Source organism: Hemicordylus capensis, chromosome 3, assembly GCF_027244095.1.
Source record: "Hemicordylus capensis ecotype Gifberg chromosome 3, rHemCap1.1.pri, whole genome shotgun sequence".
Classification (NCBI taxonomy): domain Eukaryota; kingdom Metazoa; phylum Chordata; class Lepidosauria; order Squamata; family Cordylidae; genus Hemicordylus; species Hemicordylus capensis.
The window spans coordinates 345,125,853-345,146,600 of record NC_069659.1 but is presented as its reverse complement, the minus strand read 5'-3'; the positions used below and the strand labels follow the sequence as shown (position 1 = coordinate 345,146,600).

The 20,748-nt window shown below is 46.2% G+C and overlaps 1 protein-coding gene across 26 annotated transcripts in view; it reads right to left on the bottom strand.

Moving 5' to 3' along the window:
• Positions 1–20,748, bottom strand: part of SOX2 (SRY-box transcription factor 2) — a 724,618-nt gene that overhangs the window by 2,152 nt on the left and 701,718 nt on the right. For 15 of the 26 annotated variants that reach the window (XR_008318939.1, XR_008318941.1, XR_008318940.1 and 12 more), the window contains 3 exons: positions 15,557–15,683; positions 9,195–9,330; positions 1,200–1,569 (listed from right to left, as the gene is read on the bottom strand). The gene's annotated coding sequence lies outside the window, so the exon portion shown is untranslated. Of the gene's footprint in view, positions 1–1,199; positions 1,570–3,935; positions 4,054–7,657; positions 8,157–9,194; positions 9,331–15,556; positions 15,684–19,798; positions 19,953–20,748 lie in introns of those variants that run through there. The other 11 variants (XR_008318947.1, XM_053306521.1, XM_053306516.1 and 8 more) reach the window with 10 other exon arrangements.

Here is a 20,748-nt window from a genome sequence, read left to right as displayed (position 1 = left end):
CTCATAATCTTAAAATAAGCATGAGAGACACCAGCAACAGCCACTGGAGGGATGATGTGCTGGGGCTGGATAGGGCCAGTTGCTCTCCCGCTGCTCAATAAAGAGAATCACCACTTTTAAAAGGTGCCTCTGCGCTCAGTTAGCATCTAAAGGTCTTCTCTAGCATTGCTAGCAGAGATCCTTTTAGTCCCTGAATCCAGGGAAGTCAACACTGCCCCAAATTCACTAATATGCCCTCCTCAACCTGCTTCATGGTAAGGGTGCTGCTATACATGGGGATTGATTCAGCCCATGAGTAATAGATGTGGATCTTGAGCCTATTGTTGATAGCAAAACTGACCAATGCTAAGGAATCCCAAGTTGGTGACAAATCCACCAAACTACTGAGTCGGCTAAAACTCGCACACAAAACCACCCTATGAATATCTGCTGTCTTGTGAGGATTATATTTCTTCTCCATGTTCTTCCCCATGGAATCAAATGTGTGCTTAACTATTTGTTTTACAAAGCAGAAGTGGAGCAGCAGCCTGGTTAAACCCGTACACCTTCATTCCAGACTATTTTTTGCATACCATGCAATTTCCTTGTCTTAACCTTTAATAGCACCTGTTTTCTTTGGGCTCAGTCCAACCAAAGTTAAGCACTTGTCAGTCCCAGTGAAATCAATGGGAAACATATTTAACTTTAGCTGGATTGGACCCTTAATTTAAAAAAAACAACCCTCAAATGTTTGTATATATTCAAAAGCTACTCCTTTAGGTAAAGAAACTTCTTTATCAAACCTCAGATCACTCATAGCAGAAAAGTGTTGCATATATTTCAAGCATCATAAATAAATAAATTTGCTGTAATTCTCAATAAATCTAGACTGTGTAGGAAAATGACCCTTTTACTGTGAATCCGTCAACTTTTATGTTCTTTTCAAATGTTCAGTATAGAGGCAAAAGGAGTTTGAGCTGCAAACGGAGCAAATGAAGGGTTAATTTTCCTGTACTAAAAATCAGAATATGACAAATCCTAAAAGAGAGAGCTGAAGGCTGGAGAGAAACAACCCTCCATAAACATTTACCAAAAAAAACCCACAAAACCAAATAATGAATGTTAGTAGCCGGAATGATCCACCAACAAAGATTCTTCGCCCTGCCTCCACCCAATTGTTTTTTAATATGCTTTTAATGACCTGGTCTCCTCATACCTACCTCCTCGCTTCCCAAATTGTTTGTACTGTCCCCAATAACACTCAGTGGAAAGCTGTCGCTCCTGCCTAAATCCTTCCTTAGGTTGGATGTGATGCCGACGTTAGACAGGGTCAAGAGGTCACCATCGATTTTGGAGGCCACCTGGAGAGTCCGGGCCGTGAACTGACTCAAAAAATTTATATCAGAGCTGGAATGGCCCACCTCCCAGGGCTAGGCCTTGACGAACACTCTGCTAGCAGGATGGGGCCTGCCTGCCCCTGCTCGGGAAGAGGCCAGAGTTGTTGACCCTGTTAGCTGACCTCTTCAAACTTCTGGAGAATTTTTCTGGCAGTTACCACGGCGACTGGGCACTCCAAGCTTATCCGTCTTACTGAGGGTGGGGGGAATTAAGAAGAAAAATGTTAAAGCCTACCTTGCAGTTACGCCTATCAAAAACCAAATATGTAAATGTTTTAATTGTTTGCTTCTTTGCATTGCATGCTCCACCAGGACGTTCAGCATGCTAACGTCAAGGTGGCGATTAAGAGAAACAGTTTGAATTCCCCATTAAAAGTGAGGATCAGCCTGCAGAATAAGCAGCATTGCCTCTGTCTCCACAACAGCCACTTTCAGATCTTCTAGAGGGGGAAGGTAAACTTGTGCTTTTTAATATTCCTTTCTGTTATCCATCACCAGTCCTTGAAATTCCTATCAGTAAAAACACTCCTCAAACACCAAAAAATCAAAACCTTATTGGCTCCTGTTAATTGATGGTTTTCCAGTTAACTGTCTAGTGCAAATGTGGTTAACTCATATTGGAATGGGATGGGGTCCTTGCACACAAAAAGGGATGGGGTCCTTGCACACAGTCCATCTATGGGCATCTGCAAGTGGGGACCTGCAGTACAACTGTGTGATATACCTCCAGCCCTAACAGAAGCACTCCTGATCAGGACCCCAGCTTGCTTAGAACAGGAGCCTTGTAGCTCTGCTCAGAGCCTGCAGCAGACACCTGTTTCTTTCTTTCCCATCCTGCTGAAATCTCCCCCCACTGTGCTATATAGTGCAAAAGTTTGCTGGTCAATGACCAAATAAACTTATAATTAACTAATGCAAAAAGGCTTAAGTCTAGGTTTGGATACCAGCTCTGAACATGAGCACATTATTGCTACACAGCAGGTTGTGGGGGGGGGGGGTGTTACAGGGCAGGGAGAAGACTTTTAAAACTCATTCCATACATCCCCCAGTCCTGATACTCATCACCAGGACAGTATAAGCTGTTAGAGGACCGAGAGAACCAACTCCCTTATTCTTGCTCCATTTCCCTAGCTGCCCTCAACCATAGGCCATGGCTTGACACATGACGTTGAACAGGCATTTTGGCTAAGCTACCAGAGCCCCAGGAATGAGCATGCCCTACTTCCAGTCTCAGGAACCATATGCCCAAATTGAGCATGTCATATGAACCCACCAACCTCACCATATTCTACCTAACTTGCAGTACAGAACCTGAAATCTGTCCCTTGGACTTAAAGTATGCTGTATCGGGTTCTATATTGCAGGTATGTCGGGTTCCATATCACAAACATGAGTAACTCTAGTATTTTCTTCTGTTTAAGTTCTCAGCATTTTATAGGTCCTGGAAGTGGCCAGAGTCATGGCCTGTTTGTTTTTTAAGTGGTGTGTGTGTGTGTGTGTGTGTGTGTGTAAAACACGTGCATACAAGGGTGGATCAAGATCTCTACACATTCTCACAAGGAGCATGTAAACTAGGTGTCCTGAAGGCTTCTTTCACAGAGCAGCACGCAGGGAGGAGGATGGGGATGCAATGTTGCTTCTTTTCCCTCCCTCAGAAGCCCTGTTCACTTGTAGAAATATGTGCCTTCAGGGGCTGAGCCATCATTGGGCAAACGGGTTCAAAGAACCTGGGCCACCACCAATTGGAGCCGCGAGTATGGCCCCAGATACACCACCATGTATGATGTCAGACACGGGGGGGGTATTTCAGTCCCAAACAGGGCCGCACAGCCCGTTTGGAGCCAAAATTGGCCCACGCTGTGTTGGCAGTGCAGCCAGAGTGACTCTCCCCACCTTAAAGGCAGGCAGAGCCACTCCTGGTCTCGCTGCCAATGTAGTGGGGCAGATCGACCTCCCTCCCAAATGGGGCCACATGGCCCCGTTTAGGAGAGAAATCAGCCTGTGCTGCATTGGCAGCGAGGCCGGAACAGCTCTCCCTGTTGCTCCAGCCCACGCTGCCCAGCACAGCATGAGCCAATCTCCTTTCCAAATGGGACCAGGCGGCCCCATTTGGAAGAGAGACCACACCTCCGTGTCTGTTGTCAGACATGGGGGCGTGGCTAGCCCTTTGGGGACAGGGAGCCATCTTATTTGTTTTATTTCTCTTTGTAAACCGCCCTGAGCCATTTTTGGATGGGCGGTATAGAAATTGAATTAAATAATAATAATAATAATAATAATCTGTACCATGCATTTGAAGGGCCTGTATCCAGCTTCATTTTTTAAATGAACACAGGTACAGTCATTCATACAAACACATGGATGAGTGTACAGACATCTGTTCATTCACACAGCATAGTGTCCAAATTGGGCCCTTGTAACCTTCCAGACTAATAGGTACTTGACCACGAAAGTTTTCTATTGGACAGAATGATTGAATTGTCCTGGATATTGTCATTTGGTGTAGGAACTAAGATGTTAAGTAGGAGATACTCAGGCTGCAATTCTGAACACACTTACCTGGGAAGAAGCCCCATTGAGCACAGTGGAATTTGCTTCCAGATCCATGCGTAGGATTAGGCAGTTAGGCTCTTCAATTCAAAGAGTTCCTTGAAGCCTTGGCAATTCAATTGCAGGACTGTGCATTGAATCAGAACAATAATCAGTTCTGATGTCATGCAAGCCATATTGAGGTACTTCTCACCCAAAAGGATTCTAATGAAAAAATGTGCCTAATATCAAACACAGTTTTGCTGCAATGCTGCATTTGTATCAGCATTGCATCAAACCTATTGGAGGATGCAGCGGGGGGGGGGGGGGAGCCTTATCTTTACTGAAGATCCATTTCCTGAAGTGGCAGTGATTCAAATAGCTGCCTTTTTCTCAATCTTCTCGGCCTAGAATGCACCCAGGCAGGAAGCAACATCATGATGTTGCATCTTTTTCCTGGTGCATTACTAGGGGAGAAATAGCCATGCCCTGCAACTATAGGCTATGATGACCATTTTCCCCCAGTAGTGCGCCAGGAAAAGAAAGCAATGTCATGACTTTGCTTCCTGCCCTATAAATTTTAGGATGAGAAGATGGAAAGGAAGGCAGCTATTTGAATGTTTGCCACTTTGGGTGACTTTTGGGCAGCCGCTATTCTCCAGAAATGCCAGATATTCTGAAAAATAAGCCCTCAATCCCCCTGCCCGATGCACTGAGCCAATATCAACTGGATCAGCTTGATGCAGTTGAGGCCATTCCCCAATATCTGGTGCACAAATCGATCATTACCAGGATTGGGTTAATACTGTGCGATACTGCATATTGTGTTATAATGAGCACCATACACAGTCTTATCAAAAAGGTTAGAAGCTTATATTACTGTGTAGTGTAGACAAATAAGCCCCCCTTTCAGTTCTCTCTCCCTCTCCTCCACATGGTATGAATTTGCATCGTACTACAAATCACTCTTGAATGAGAAGGACCATATCAAACAATGTTTTGAAGAACAATAAGAATACTGGAGTATAACAGAATATCAAATGCATAAAATCTATCAATTAGGTAATTACATTTAACCAAGAAAATCAGTTCCAACAGATGTAAAGGAATGGGAAGAGAAACAACAAGTTCTGGTAAGAACTAATCTGCCTACTTTCCTTTCAGTATAATCCTAATTGATAATTATCATCCTCATAAATTAGCCCACTTCAGGCTTAAATGTCCACACGTCCACCATCTTGACGAAATCATCACAAACGACACCATTGATGTATCCCTATGTGTCTCTACAACGGTAGCAAATTTGGTTCAAATTGGTTAGGCCATTCACAAATTAGCCCACTTGTGCCTCAAGTGTTCACACATTCTCCATCTTGAATTGGGGTGGATGACATCATCACAAACTATGCCATTGAGATGTCCCTTTGTGTCCCTACAACTGTACCAAATTTGATCCAAATTGGTTCCAACTTGCGCTCCAAACTTTCACTTGTCCACCGTCTTGAATTGGAATGGATGACATCATCGCAAACTATTCCATTGAGGTATCACTATGTGTCCCTAAACTGTAGCAAATTGGTTCAAATTGGTCAGGCAGTTCACAAGTTAGCCCTTTTGTGCTTCAGTCTTGAGTTGGGGTGGATGACATCAATAGAAACTACACTGTTGAGGTGTCCCTTGTGTCACTCACTACAACTACACCACATTTGGTCCAACTTGGTTAGGCAGTCCACAAGTTAGCCCACTTGTGCCTCAAATGTTCATGTGTCTGCCATCTTAAATCGGGGTGGCTGACATCATTACAAACTATGCCCTTGAGCCATTCCTATGTGTCCCTACAGCTGTATCTAATTTGGTTCAAATCAGTAAGGCAGTTCAAAAGTCCACTTACACCTCAAGTGTTCATGTGAAAAGAAAGAAAACAGGCCCCCCAGCTTCTGAGGGGTCCCCAGCTCCACCCCCTCCCTATTTTCTTGATTATCTCCCTCACTCCAAAGGGCCACTGTGGAGAGGGGCAAACTATGCCCCTGTCTGCTAGAGATTGTTGCAAACCAGGGTAGACAATACAGGGCTAGTTGGATCATTAGTCTCACAGTATAAGGCAGATCCTTGTTTGTTTGTTTGTTTGTTTGTTTGTTTATCATGTTTTTATACCATCCAAAACTTACGTCTCTGGGCGGTTTACAACAAAGCAAAATAAATGACAACAGAAAAAGTTAAAACATTAGTTAAAACAAAATAAATGACAACAGAGAAAGTTAAAAATTTTCAACAATTTAAAATTCTAAAACAATACTTTAAACAATGTTAAAACTATTAAAACAATATTTAATTAAAAGCCTGGATGAACAGATGCATCTTTAAAGACTTTTTTAAAGTTGTCAGAGATGGGGAGGCTCTGCAGGGAGCATATTCCAAAGCTTCGGGGCACCAGCGAAGAAGGCCGTCCCCAAGTAGCCACCAGACGAGCCAGTGGCAACTGCAGACAGACCTCTCCTGATGATCTCAATAGGCGGTGGGGTTCATGATGAAGAAGACATGCTCTTAAATTCATATAGAGCAGGAATTCACGACTTCAGCTCTCCAGCTGCTGCTGGACTACATCCCCCATTATCCCCAGCCACAGTGGCCAATAGTCCAGGAAGATGGGATTTGTAGTCCAACATCTGCAGGAGGACTGAAGTTGTGTATCCCTGTTATATGGGAATTGTCTGAACTAAGTTTTCATTAGCCCATGTTGAGCTTGCAAGTCTCTATGGTAGTATTATGCCACAGAGAGAGAGAGAGAGAGAGAGAGAGAGAGAGAGAGAGAGAGCATCAGCTCACTGGTTTGCTGAATGATTGATCAGATGGGTGAGTAAAGCTTTTCTCTGGCATTTGCAGCCACATCCTTGCTAAACGTTTCTGCCCATCCCAGAGTGTGCCCATCATGATTGTTGATGAGGTCATGCTGTGGGTTGGTGATTTGCATGAGAACTAGGGTGCCAACTCATGCCCGGATGATCTTGTCAATTGCTGACTGTCCTTCCCACAGCCAGGCACCCCTTGGCAGCATTACAAAAGAGGCCTTGAGGCTGGTTGGCAGAGCTGTGGGGCCCTATGATCAGAAATGAGATCCTGTCCAGCTTGAAAGCAGAAAAGACTGGAAATGATGGAATTCCGTCAATGAAGCAAAATCAAATCCCCTGAGTCACAACTTAGCTTCATGTTGGAGAAGATGCCCTGGACTGATAGGATGCAAAAGTCTAACTGAGATGAAAGGAAAGACAAGCTGTGTGGTAGGAAGAACTTTGGAAAGTGCCGCTTTTCTCATCTCTGCAGCACTGAGACTTGACAAGCTATTGATGTACAGAACTGCTGATGTGTATTGCATCTGGTCACCCTAGGTCTAACTTCAGACTGTGTTCGAGGGTGAGGGAGCTGAGGCGGCTATAATCCCACCCAAGGGGGCTACTCTCCTTCCAACTGCTTCCCTCCTTTCCCCTTCCCACTCCTTGCTCACAGCAGAATCCAAAGTTGGATAACCTGACTCCCATTGGATACAGCTTTTAAATAAAATAAAATAAAATAAAACCTGAGGGAACCCCCTCCTCCACAGTCAAGTCAGGAATCCAGGAAAGGTCAAGCATTTGGGGGTTTATTTATCTATCTATCTATCTATCTATCAAATTTGTACACCGCCCCAAACTTTCGTCTCTGGGCAGTTTTGCTTCAAAAGTCTACAGCTATTATTATCTCTCAGTGTAACCTACCTCACAGGGTTGTTGTGAAGATACACATAACGATGTACAATGCTCTGGGCTCCTTCGAGGATGAGCGGGATGTAAATGTAAATATAAATAAATGGTGGGTCTGTGAGTCAGAGGAGAAGGAATCACAGGCAGGTGGCTGAGAAGGGACAATTCTCATCAACTTGCTGTCGTTTGGGGAGGGGAAAGTGTCCAAAAAAGAAGACGATGGCCAAATCAAGGTGCTGAAAGTTATTTTATTTTAAATACTCTGATAAAAATTGACGAATTTCAAGCTTGATGGCTCTTCCTCAGAGGCATTAGAATATTCTAGCATTTTCCTCAAGATATTCCCATCCTCAATGAAAATCATATATGAATGAATTTCAGATAAAATATTTTCTTCAGCACTTTGGGATTTCTTTCTTTCTTTCTTTCTTTCTTTCTTTCTTTCTTTCTTTCTTTCTTTCTTTCTTTCTTTCCCTTTGGTGCTGGTTCTTTCCTTCCTGCTTCTCTTTTTTTACTGAAAGGGAAAAGTCTCAAAGCTTTGAAAGAAGAATTCCCCAGAGCACCGAGTGGAACACTAGTTCCACTTCGAGTTTGTTTCCAGTCTGCTTCTATCTGCTCCTACAATCTGTTCCCACATTGGCAAAACCCAGCCCAGTTCCCCCTTCTTCTTTCCCGTCTATCCCTTGCCTCACCTGCTGAATGTTTACATTCCTCCTGCCTCCAATCCGACAAATATACCTCTCTCTCTCTCTCTTACAGGGAAGTGAACAAAGGAAGTTTGAGCAAAGCCCTGCCTTGCATTATCCACATTCCACCTGTTGTTTGTGTTTCTGCAGCCACTGCCATGCTTCTGGAACATTTGGGATGCTAAATCCCTCACAGACTTCTAAACTGAAGGAGGCATATTCAATGGATTCAGAAAGGAATAAGCACATTGGATTATTTTAGCAGAGGTGCACCTAGGTTATTTTGGAGCCTGGACCTAAAGGCCTTGGAACTCCCTCCCCCCACCCCTCCACCTGCTGCAAGTTAAGCATCATCCCATCATCCCCCTACACACACACACACACACACACACACACACACACACACACACACACCATGACACACACAGTATTTTTAACACATGGGTTCTTGAGGGCACAAACAGCAACTGAACTCACAAGAGTGTACAAATATAAAAACAGCTGTATTTATGCAAATATGCATTAGCAGAAACATTTCAGCACACAACTTAACATATTCCCATCCCACATATATCTTGCCCCACTCCCTGTCTAGAGACCCCCTGTCTCTACAGCAGTGGTCATGCTCAGCCACCTGGCACAGGTCACAGTCTGGCTTGGCTTCCTGGTGCAGTGCGGGCCATTGGCACAGTCTGGTGATCACACCACCCAGACAGACTAAAGAGGATGCGGGGGGCAGGGGTGTGTTGAGGCACTGGACTTCAGCCTGGAAGTCCAGGTATAAGAGCACCTCTTTTAGGCAAGCCATTATGTCCCAACCTGCATACACACATGGTGTGTGTTTCTAACATGAGAGTAATACATACCTCCAACTGTAATGCATTTTGTACATCAGAAGTGGGTAAAGGACATTGCACCATCTTCAAGCATGTGGCATGCATAATGCATTTGGTCCAAACATATTCATGGGCACACACCAATAGGAATCACTTCTGGATCATCCTGTGAATAGAAAGCATTATCCAGAACTGCATTCCAAAATCTGTCATTCCTCAGCTCAGAATCCCTTATTCTCAGCTCACTATACTTCACACCGGGCAGATGGATTTCATGCCCAGTGGTAGTACAGCAACTAGCCAGTTTCTCACTGATATAAAAATGAATTCTACTTAGCATGCTTAAAGCTTTTACCATAGAGTGGCAATCTCATGAAAGTCCTAGACTGGTTGGTGGAGGTGGGGGTTTGAAGGAATAGAGATGCTTTTTAGCACTGAAAGATTTCAAACTGAGTAGTGGCAGGATCCAGCACATCTCAGTCTCTTCCACCCTATGGTGTCAGTTGTTTACATACACTTCTGGGTCAAAGAATATTTATATACCACTTTTCAGTGAAAAGTTCCAAAAGTAGCTTACATAAGAAAACAAATGAGAAAATGGTTCACTGCCTCAAAAAGGGCTCACAATTGGAAAAAGAAACACAAGGGAGACATACCAGCAACAACCACTGGGTGGGAAGTTATGCTGGAATGAATAGGGGTGAAGCCACCATTGAGTGAACAGGTTCCAAGAACCCGGGCCGCCATCCCTCAGGGGCCACACCACATGCCCCAGACATGCCCCCATGTCTGACCTCAGATGTGGGGGACTGGTTTAGCTCCCAAACGGGGTGGTGTGGCCCCATTTGAGAACTAGATTGGCCAGCGCTGCGAATGCAGCATGGCCGGAGCAGCTCTCCCTGCCAGAGATCTGCTCTGGTCACACTGCAAACACACCACTGGCTGATTTAGCTCCAAAATGGGACTGTGTGGCCCCATTTGGGAGTTAAACCAGCCCACCCACATATGATGTCAGTCACGGAGGGGCATGGCTAACCGCTCCTTGCATCTGACGTCAGGCACTGATGCAGGGGGCAAGGCTAGGGGGGCCATGGCAGCAGGCTGAGCCTTGGCTGCCACTGGCCTCCCTCCATGCTTGGCTCTGCCCCTGATAAATATAAGAGATCCACCACTTTAAAAGGTGCCTCTTTGTTGAGTTAGCAGGGATTATGCACAAAGTTCAACTCATATTGAAGCAGTTGTAGGATTGCTTCAGCACACATCTGCATTAGTGCTCATTCCCAGAGGCGCCAGTCCCCCCAGACTTTGGGGTGGAAGTCCAGTCCCCTGCAGCCTCTGGCAGCCCCTGCGGCCCCTAAACCATGTTCCCCTACATCCACCGCCCCGTGCTGCCACTGCCATGCCAGGTGGCCGAGCGCAACTCTTCACAGTGCTGGGCAGGGAGTGCACCGCAGCCAGCCTATAGCAAAACCCCAGCCCGCCCAAGCAACTCCTATCATGATGGGAGGGACTAAGCTGGGTGAGCAGCTCAGCCGTTTCCACCACTCCAGCATGGTCTACAGCCACGCCTCTGAGAGGAACCTACTTGGGCAGGCACGGGCATTGGACTGGGGGGAAGAAGCATGGTACATACAGTGCTACTCCATCTCCAAGGCGCCCCCCCCGTCCTTTCTTTAGAGTTTATATCCAGGGATAACAGTGTCCCACTGGTTCTCACTGTTCCACCATGTTTCTGTTATGTCCACTATATCTATTTCTGTGTTAGCCACCAAGCACTCCAGCACACCTATCTTGGCTTGGAGGCTTCTGGCATTGGTATATAAGCACCTATACACTGAATCTCTTCCCTGGTGTATGCTTTCTTTTTACTCTTTGACTAGGAGGCACAGCCTTCTGTCTGCTCTTTATGTGGTTCTGCTGTGTCCCCTTCTGTTTTATCTGAATCCTTTGCACCCTCACACTTTAAAGGACAGCCTTTGCCGAACCAGATGCTGCCCAGCTCCCGTCAGCAATTCCCCAGGCGTCATTTTAAAAATTGCTCTGCAACCTTTTTTATTTTAAGCACGAGCAGTCTGGTTCCATCTTGGTTCAAGTGCAGCCCGTCCCTTTTGTACAGGCCTTGCTTGCCCCAAAATGTGTCCCAGTGCTTAACAAATCTAAACCCCTCCTCCTGGCACCAACGTCTCATCCACGCATTGAAACCCCTTAGCTCTGCCTGTCTCACTGTACCTGCACGTGGAACAAGTAGCATTTCTGAGAATGCTACCCTGGGAGTCCTGGAATTCAATACACTACCTATCAGCCTAAATTTGGCTTCCAGGACCTCCCAACTACATTCCCTTTCATTGTTGGTGCCGACGTGCACCACGACAGCTGTCTCTTCCCCAGCACTGCCTAACAGCCTATCTAGATGCTGCATGATGTCCACAACCTTCACACCAGGCAAGCAAGTTACCGTGCGGTCAACACGCGGGTCACAAACCCATCTCTCTATACTCTAATGATCAAATCACCCACTACAAGGATCACTGGGGCTTGTTCCAGGTTCCCCTATACACTTCCCACTAAACTCCTACTAAACTCCAACATCCTGTTTGCTATCCCTGTTGGGTATGCTCCCGGGCCTTCACCTCTTATGTAGAGAGTAGGCTTCAAACTGAGACACAGGATGTGGGTCAAAGGAATGTGGGGCCTCCCACAGCCCTAGCTGACTGCACCCCCTCCAGGCAGGGACAAACAAAAACATTAGAGTTTGCTAGCCCTGGCAAATAACACACATAAACACAGAGACTAGGACTTATCCCTTAAAGAGAAACCAGCCCCTCAAAATCTTCCCTCCTCCTGTTATAGTTTGAAGGGGGGGAAGGCTAGATGTTGTTCTGTTTAGAAAAGCTTGTTCACCTCTTCAAGCTGCTTCTGCTCTTCCCAGAGTAGGCTTCAAATTGTCAATGTATTCATGGTGCATGTGGAATGATTTAATTATAAGATATAAGCCTCAAGGCCACAATGAAGTTTGGATAAAAACATAACAAGGGGCTAAAGATGGAAGGGAATAAAAGGTTCGTGCTTATGGCAAGCTAGCATGGTTACGTACCTCATTGATTTTTATTGTTATCTGCTTATTTAATGATCTGTTTTAAAGTGCTCTGAAGGCTATTTACAGTAGCTGGAAAGGCAGGAAACAAATGTCCTCTGATATCTTGCTTGCTACACTTTGTTGATTCTGCAGGTGCTTTCATAATGTCTAAATGTGCATATCCAAGTGGGTCTTCAAAAAAGAAATTTGCCAGATCTTGTGTGTTTATACGTACGTGTGTGTGTGTGTGTGTGTAATGAGGGAGGGAGGGATATTTATCTTCTAAAGAGGGGCCCCATTAAGTCCAGGCTCTAAAATTACCTAGCTTCGCTAAAACTTGGCAAGCTGCTATCATGTTATCTCTAAACCTATGTTACCTCTAAACCCCACCAGCCCCTTTGCTGTGACATGAAAAATGTGGATTAATTTGCTAGGTGGGCAGATGCTGAAACAAATGTGTGCGCTTCAGTCTGTGCCAAAATTTGCACAGGCTGGTGTTGGACATTTAGGGATCCAGCAAGCGTGGATCAGGTGGCTCCTCCTTGCCCAGTGCTGCTCCCCTTCTATTGGTCAAACAGAATGGCTGACATCTAGAGAAGTGTACCACATGTGGTAGATGTTACGCTAGTGCAAAGCCATTACACTAGCTTGCATTCTAGCATTGTACAACCACAAGACTGTATGCAGTTGCTTAACAGTTGTACAACTGCAGTATGCCTCACTTGTTTTAATGGGAACTTTTGCACAAGAGCACTGTAGCACCATTGCACAATTCTGTGAACCCCCATTTTAGCATTTTAAGGTGTCCTGATGCACTATTAAGATGACCTTTAATCGTGTGAGGGAGGTGTTCGCCTGAATTGCCCTTCTACGCATGCTCCATAACCCTGTTTATGTGTGCTCATGTGTAGCACCCGCTCACATGTAGAGGGGCAGTTCAGATGAATGCCCCCCACATCACACAATTAAGGGAGACCCCACAGCATCTCAGGATGTCCTCCAATGACTGACTGACTGACTGACTGACTGATTGATTGATTGACTGCCGTCAAGTCGGTATCGATTCTTTGCGACCTCATAGATAGATTCTCTCCAGGATTATCTGTCTTCCACTTGGCCTTTTAGGTCTCTCAGTGGTGAATTCATGGCTGTCGTAATTGAGTCCATCCACCTTGCTGCTGGTCGTCTTCTTCTTCTCTTTCCTTCAACTTTCTCCAGTGACTGACGCACACACATTTGCATCAGCATCTGCCCACCTAGCAAATTAATCCACATTTTTCATGCAACAGCAAAGCTGCTGGTGGGGTTTAGAGGTAACATAGGTTTGTTGCACACAGCCCAGAGGCGCAGGTTTGGGGCAATATAGAAATATGTTAAATAAATAAACAATGACAATAAATCAGGGTGGGCCATTCTTGGCTGACCCCATCCTGATTGCATGTTGCAAAAGGAGCTCATCCGAACCAGCCCATTTACACGTGTCTCAATGCAGGCACAAGTCAAAGTATTCACAAGGATTCATGGTTCAACATCATCATATCTACTATGGGAGGAACGTTACTTTATGAATCAGCCCTCTGTGGTCTGGATTATGCGAGTTAATCTGCCAGGGGTGTGTGTGTGTGTGTGTGTTGGTGTTAATGTGAGGATCCTGACTTCCTGGTCCTCTCTGTGATTCTAAGACATACTCCCTTGGAAGAAAGTAGCAACTTCTCCTTGAAATGATATCGAGTCATTATGGTGGCATCACAGTTTTAACCTCAATATCCTCCCTATGACTGAAAACAACAATAATACAGTATGCTTGCTCCAGTAAATGGTGTGCTTTAGTGGCGCATTGTGACAAGGATTTGTCACAATTGATTTTTCTCCTATTGCTAATCAGCTTGGAGAACACTCTCGGCTGTAATTAAAGCCCATATTACAGAGCACTTGGTGTTTGTTTGTCTCTTAGCTTACAGCGCCATGCAATACAGGGCATCGAATGGAGCAAGGTACAAGATAGGCTCCCTGCCAGTTCTCAGAGCCATTCCGCCAGCTTGCCTTTCATGGCCACACGACAAGCAAGCACGCCATCTTGGCCAAGCACAGAACATCAAGAGAGAAATGGGAACACCCCCTGCCTTTCTTTGAAAGGGGAACAGACAAGAAGAATTTAGCCAGGGAATCTCCCATTTACCATCATGGTGTGTGCAGCACCAAGAGACAGCCACCAGTAATTCTGGGGTATTCTCCTTGGCTTCAGTTGGGCAACTCCAGAGTAAATAGTCTGAGTACCAAGAGGTTCATTTCAGATGACAGTTCTTCCATGAGGCACAGTGAGGCACAGGCAGCAGCAACTCGTTAATGAGGCAAGGTGACACTGAGAATAGAGCTCCTTCCTCCTTTGCTGGAGAACCTGGAGCTTCAGGTGATGAGTCCAGCTGTGCGTGCTGGGTGGTGCCGGTGCTGGGTGCAGGTATGGAAAGGGCAAGGGAAGCTAAGCGGGGGCCCTGCAATCACGAGAGTCACCTGCCATCCATTGCCATTGCCCTTCCTTGCCCTGCTGGGGCATGCTGTACATTTTCCTTTCCTCACCCCACTGTAATGCACCTCTTCTCCCACTGCCCTCTACTCAGAGTGAGATGTGCCCCATCCACTACTGCTCAGCTTTATGGTGGTGGTGGTGGAGGTCATATTGTCCTTTGTCTCAGGCAGCTTGTATGGTATTGGGCCACAGGCCTAAGGTGGAAATGTGCCCCATGGGAATCAAAAGGATTAACTTCCAACTGATACAGTCTACTTAAACATGGGACACTGTACGTGTCAACTGATCACCCTTCTTCTACATGATCCCCACCGCACGTTAAGGTCATCTGAGGAGGTCCGTCTCCGGTTACCACTGGTTCGTTTGGTGGCGGCTCAGAAGCAGGCCTTCTCCATAGCTGCTCCTGGGCGGTGGAATGCACTCCCAGCAGAAATCTGCAATCTGAATTCTTTATTGACCTTCAGGAGAGCCCTTAAAGCCTATCTGTTGGGCCTAGCCTTCCAGGGTTTTTTAATTAGTTTTAATTGTTTTAATGCTGTAACCTGGTTTTCAGGGTTTTTTTAATTGTTCTGATTGTTTAACTGTTTTTATGAAGTTTTAATTGTTAATTGATGTATTACATTGTTTATATTTCTGTTTTAATTGTTATTGGGTTTAATGGTTTTGTTTTGATTGTAAACCGCCCTGAGCCATTTTGGAAGGGCGGTATAAAAATCATAAATAAATAAATAAATAAATAAATAAATAAATAAATAAATAGCACATCCATCTGAAAACATGTTCACTCACCCACTTCATGCATCTGACCAAGGAAGTTGTTGCCTGTAAATGTGGATGCCACAATAAGCCAGTTAGAGAGAAGCATTGTGAGATATTCCCAGTAGAGTTCAGCTTTCCATTAAGCAGGAAGTCATCCCTGAAAAAAGAAGATAGTCTGTGTCAGCAAAATCTGGCACCATCTCACTGTTCCACTGTGTATAAGGCATGCCCTGGGCTGAACCTGCACAGATCCTGTGCAAATAAGTGCTATCCAAACTACTAGATCCTCATTCGGAGCCACAAAAACTGACTTTCAACAGAAATTCTGTCTGCCTGGTTGATTTTCATCTCATTCCACTTACGTTGCCATTTGTTGGTTCTTTACTGTCAATTGCTTATCTCAGTAAAAGGGCCCAGATGGTTTCTTTACATGGACGTTTACACACACAGTGCCAAGGCATCATGGACTCTGTAGTCAAGGCTGCCCAAACACAGTCTGATCCTGTTCATATTGACTCGAGAGTAAATCTTGGTAGGCATGACCCAGTCATAGCTACACACTTCTGTTTAACCATGCTTAATCCATTGATTCCAACAAACGGAAATGAAGTGTGTGCTTAAGTCTCCAGTGGAAATCCATGGGGCCTAAACGTGCTTAACTTTGATTGGATTCAGTGGAATTTCAGTCCATGGGAGTGTGGTTTACATATAGTCAGACTATTGGTCCAACTAACTCAAGGCTGTCTATACCAAGGGTTCTCAAACTTGGATCCCCAGATGTTGTTGAATCCCATCATTCCCAGCCGCAAGGGTCAAAGGTCATTGTGGCTGGAGATGAAGGGAGTTGTAGTCCAACATCATCTGAGAACATCACCCGACTGGCAGCAGTCCTCCAGGGTTTCGGACAGAGAGAGATCTTTCCCAGCCCTACCTACCAGGCCTCCTGTATACAAAACATGCACTCCTCAACAAAGCAATGGCTCCTCTGGATTACGACCTCATCTTATTCACACGTAGTTTACAGTAGGTCAGTCTCATCTGAGAATTTTTGTCCCAATACCGTGTATGCTTTCTTTACATTTTTGTGAACAGGGGTTGGGTTGTAAGTTTATTACGGTCACAGACCAGATTAACAAACAATCACATGCGTTTCACTGCAGATTGCACGGGGATTTGGTGAGATTTTAATGGGAGAGTTGAGCACAAGCTTTATTATCTCCTATTAAAATTAAACGGGATTACTTAACAACTTATGGACTTAAATGTGGTTATCTTTTTAGGCTCATACATATGATTATCTGACATTATAGGTTTATGGTATATGCTGATATGAGGAAATAAATTTGTATCTGCTAGGATTCCCTGCAGGATCATTCAAGTCCCTGGACATGCATTTAGGCTACAATCCTATCCTGGCTATTTAGGAGTAACTTTTACTGTACACTGTGTAGCTAGCTTCCTTCTGAATAAACATGCATAGGATCAGCTGCATGGTTTATTAGCCTAGCACATTGCATGGTCATTTATGAATCTCTAGAGGAAAAAATGGCTTACTGGAAACTTTGTTAGGTCAGACGGATCCACCACATAGGATGGGAACTGAAGTGATTTAGCCTTGCTGATGGTCTACCACAGAGCATTCAGGTAAGCCAAATTCTGTGGATTTTACCTGTTTGACCTCAGCTGGACTGACAGCCAATCCACAACCCAGTTCAGCATCATAATCTGCATTATAAATCAGTTTTGTCTCCCTGAAGTGACTAGGACTAAAACTGGCTGGCAAATCAGGCTACCCTTAAATACAGCCTGCAGAGTGACTTATCCGACTATGCATGTGTGTTCAAAAGTATGTCCTGTTGTATTTGACCCTGCCTTCCTACAGAGGATAGGACTGCAGGCCTAGCCTGCTTAAGAATACAACTGTGTGGGTTTTTACTTGGAGGGGGAAACCGATCAAGTTTTTCCCCACTGAATCAAGGGGGAGGGGGCTTACCTTCCATGTTAACCTGCATAAACCCAGCTGCATGGCTTACAGATTCTGGTTGTTGGAGTATTGGGCACATGAGATCATTCTCATGCTTGAGTCCCCAGATGTTGTTGGACTACAAGTTCAATCATCCTCAATCACAATGGCATTTTAGGATTCCAGTGCAAAGGCCATTGTGACTAGGGATGATGGGTGTTGTAGTCCAACAACATCTGGGGACTCAACATCTGTGTGGGAACCCCTGAGGTTTGTAATTTGTACATCTGGGTTGACATTATAAAAATTATAACACCTTTACAGTAGTTCCTTCCCCTCCTGGTCAATGTCATTCAACATGATTCATTCATTCGATTTCTATACCGCCCTTCCAAAAAATGGCTCAGGGCAGTTTACATAGAGACATAATCAATAAATAAGATGGATCCCTGTCCCCAAAGGGCTCACAATCTAAAAAGAAACATTCAACATATGAGTTGCAACCCAAAAGGATGTCATAGGTGAATAATAAGAGATGATATACGGTATATGCACAGAAAAGTAACACAGGGAAACATCAACGGCATCAGCATCAGTAGCATCCCAAGTCGCAAGAACAATGTTGATTGTTGATCTGTCAGAAATGTCCTGAAGGTGTTTTAAAAATAAACATTTTGGTAAAAGCTTTAGTTCGGTCTGGTGGGGAGGGAGGCGCTGGGAAGAAGGTGAGTTTCTGAGCACTCTCCCAGGGGCCAGTCTCAAGCCATGCTCCCTCTAAGGCTAGGCATGTGCACACTTCACACGTTTGGATGTCCACTCAGTTAATTTTGGATCCTGCTCAGTTTATTTATTTTTAGATTTAGATCCCGCTCTGCCTCCAAGGAGCCCAGAGCGGTGTACTACATACTTAGGTTTCTCCTCACAACAACCCTGTGAAGTAGGTTAGGCTGAGAGAGAAGTGACTGGCCCAGAGTCACCCATCAAGTCTCATGGCTGAATGGGGATTGGAACTCGGGTCTCCCTGTCCTAGTTCAGCACTCTAACCACTACACCACAGCCGGCTGAGTTTGAATCAGGAAGGGCAGGGCTGTCCTTCGGGCATGGCAAGCAGGGCGACCGCCTGGGCCCAGCTCTTTTAAGCATTAGAATTAACTCGAAGGGGCCCCCACCCGCCAAGGCGCTCTCAGGACAGCCCCGAGGAAGGCCCCACTCTGAAGGCAGGTGCACACGCACACACGGCCTTGTTACAGCCTCCCAGAACAAAACTCATTCCACACACAGATGGGGGGAAATTAGAGAGAACGCCGCCGGGACTCCAGAGATCGACGGGCACCTCCAGCTGACAGAGAGACCCCCAGGCCCCTGTTGGGGAGCTGGGAGAGAGAGGCCGCGGAAGGCGGGCGGAGAGAGTAGACTGGCGAGTCGCCTGACTAGCCGCTGGCAAGGTAGCCACGGCTTCTCTGCGCCGCTGGTTCTTGCCAGCCGGGTCCTCCTCGGCTGCGTTCTCTCTGTTTGGCTCCGCGACCGCCTATTGATTGCCGAGGCCGCTGCTGTTTGGGGGCTGAAGGAGCGAGGGCCGATCCCCACTTCTGCCTCCCTCCCTCTCTGGCCCCCTCTCCTTCCCTCCCGGGCGGGAAGCATGCCAGCGGATAATTACCCCTTCCCTTCAATCCTCAGAGCTGGCCTAATCCGAAAACTCAAGTGCCCGTAAGTAAAACTTCAGGGGGGGAAAGTTATTGAAACTGACAAATACAGGGCGACAAATAATCAATAAAAGCCCCCTTCGACATCCTTCATTGTTTTCAGGCACTAACAGCAAGTAATGAAACCTCGGCAGGAAGGCAGCAGGGCAGGAGGAGCAGGGAGGGAGGCGGGGGGGGGCAGGCGGGGGGCCCCCACTTGGAGGCCTTCTGCGGGGGAGTCCCCGGCTCCAGCCACCGGATTAATGGCCTCGCCTCGTAAGCAGAGCGGGGCTTCTCATCAACCTTAATTAAAATCATGTTGGGGGAAATAGCTTCGGATGTTGGGGCTCTCCCGTCCCGAGGGGGCTGGAGCTCCCTCCTGGCAACTGTTCGCTTTTTGGTGGGCGGGGGAGGGGGGGCGCTTGGCCTCTCTCCTCTCTCTCTCCCTCCGCCTTCCCGTTGACTAATAGGCAGGTGATCTGCCCGCTTGTAGCAAAGGGGCAAAGAGCCCCAAATGCTGATGTGGCTGAAAACGTCAGCAAAATCGACCGGGAAGTTCTCCTGCGCAAGCCCCGTTGAAATGAGAGAGAGCAGCCCACGCGCAGCTCCCGCGCACTTCAGTCACACCTCCGGTTGCGATCGTTGTGGGTCGGATGCAGGCAAAAGTGACAGAGGCCTCGATCCTGTGGGCGCGCCAGTCCTCTATAGTTCCCCGGGAACAAACCCCACCGATCAAACTGGAAGCAAGTGCGGACTTTTCTCGGTCGCTCTGGAGCCCGAAGTGGCGGGTTGGAATGACAAGGAAGGAAGCAGATTCTGACTAGACACACTAAGAAACTTTTCCTAACTGAAAGAGCTATTGGACAGTGGGGCAGGCTGCCGAGCTCAGTGGTGGGCTGCTGGTGGGCCCTTGCCTACATCAGGGTGGCTGAGGGGCGAGGGGGCGTGGCTTGTCCCGCCCCAATTTCTGTTTCAAGAATCTAATATTCTGATTTCAATATTTAAGGTGATTTTATGGAATTTTATTGTATTAACTTTTGTAAACTGCCTTGGGATGACTTGTATGCAAGACGGTATATAAATTGAACAATCAATCAATCAGTATGTGAAATCCAGTTGGCCCACCCATATATGCACTTTGCCTCTTGTGAGCCCTCCCTATTTCTCTATCTGTCTATCTATCTATCTTTTCCTAATGCCACAACTGACAGTAGAGGTGTTCAGACAGAGAGACTAGGCAGCTATTTGTCTGGGACTCTAGAGCAGATTCCTGCAGTGAACAGGGGGTTAGACTAGAGGATCTCCAAGACCACTTCCGGCGCTATTCTGTGGCTCCATTGTAAACTAAGCATGCTGAGCTTGGGCATCTTCAGGACTTAAAATCCTCATCCTAAACACAATGTGACTGGAAGCACGGCGTGTGGAGGAGGTGCGATCCAAGCGCTCGTGCTAAGCAGTGTCTGCACTGGTTGCATCTGAATGGGAGACTTGATGTGTGAGCACTGCAAGATATTCCCCTCAGGGGCTGAAGCTGCTCTGGGAAGAGCAGGTTTCAAGTTCCCTCCCTGGCTTCTCCA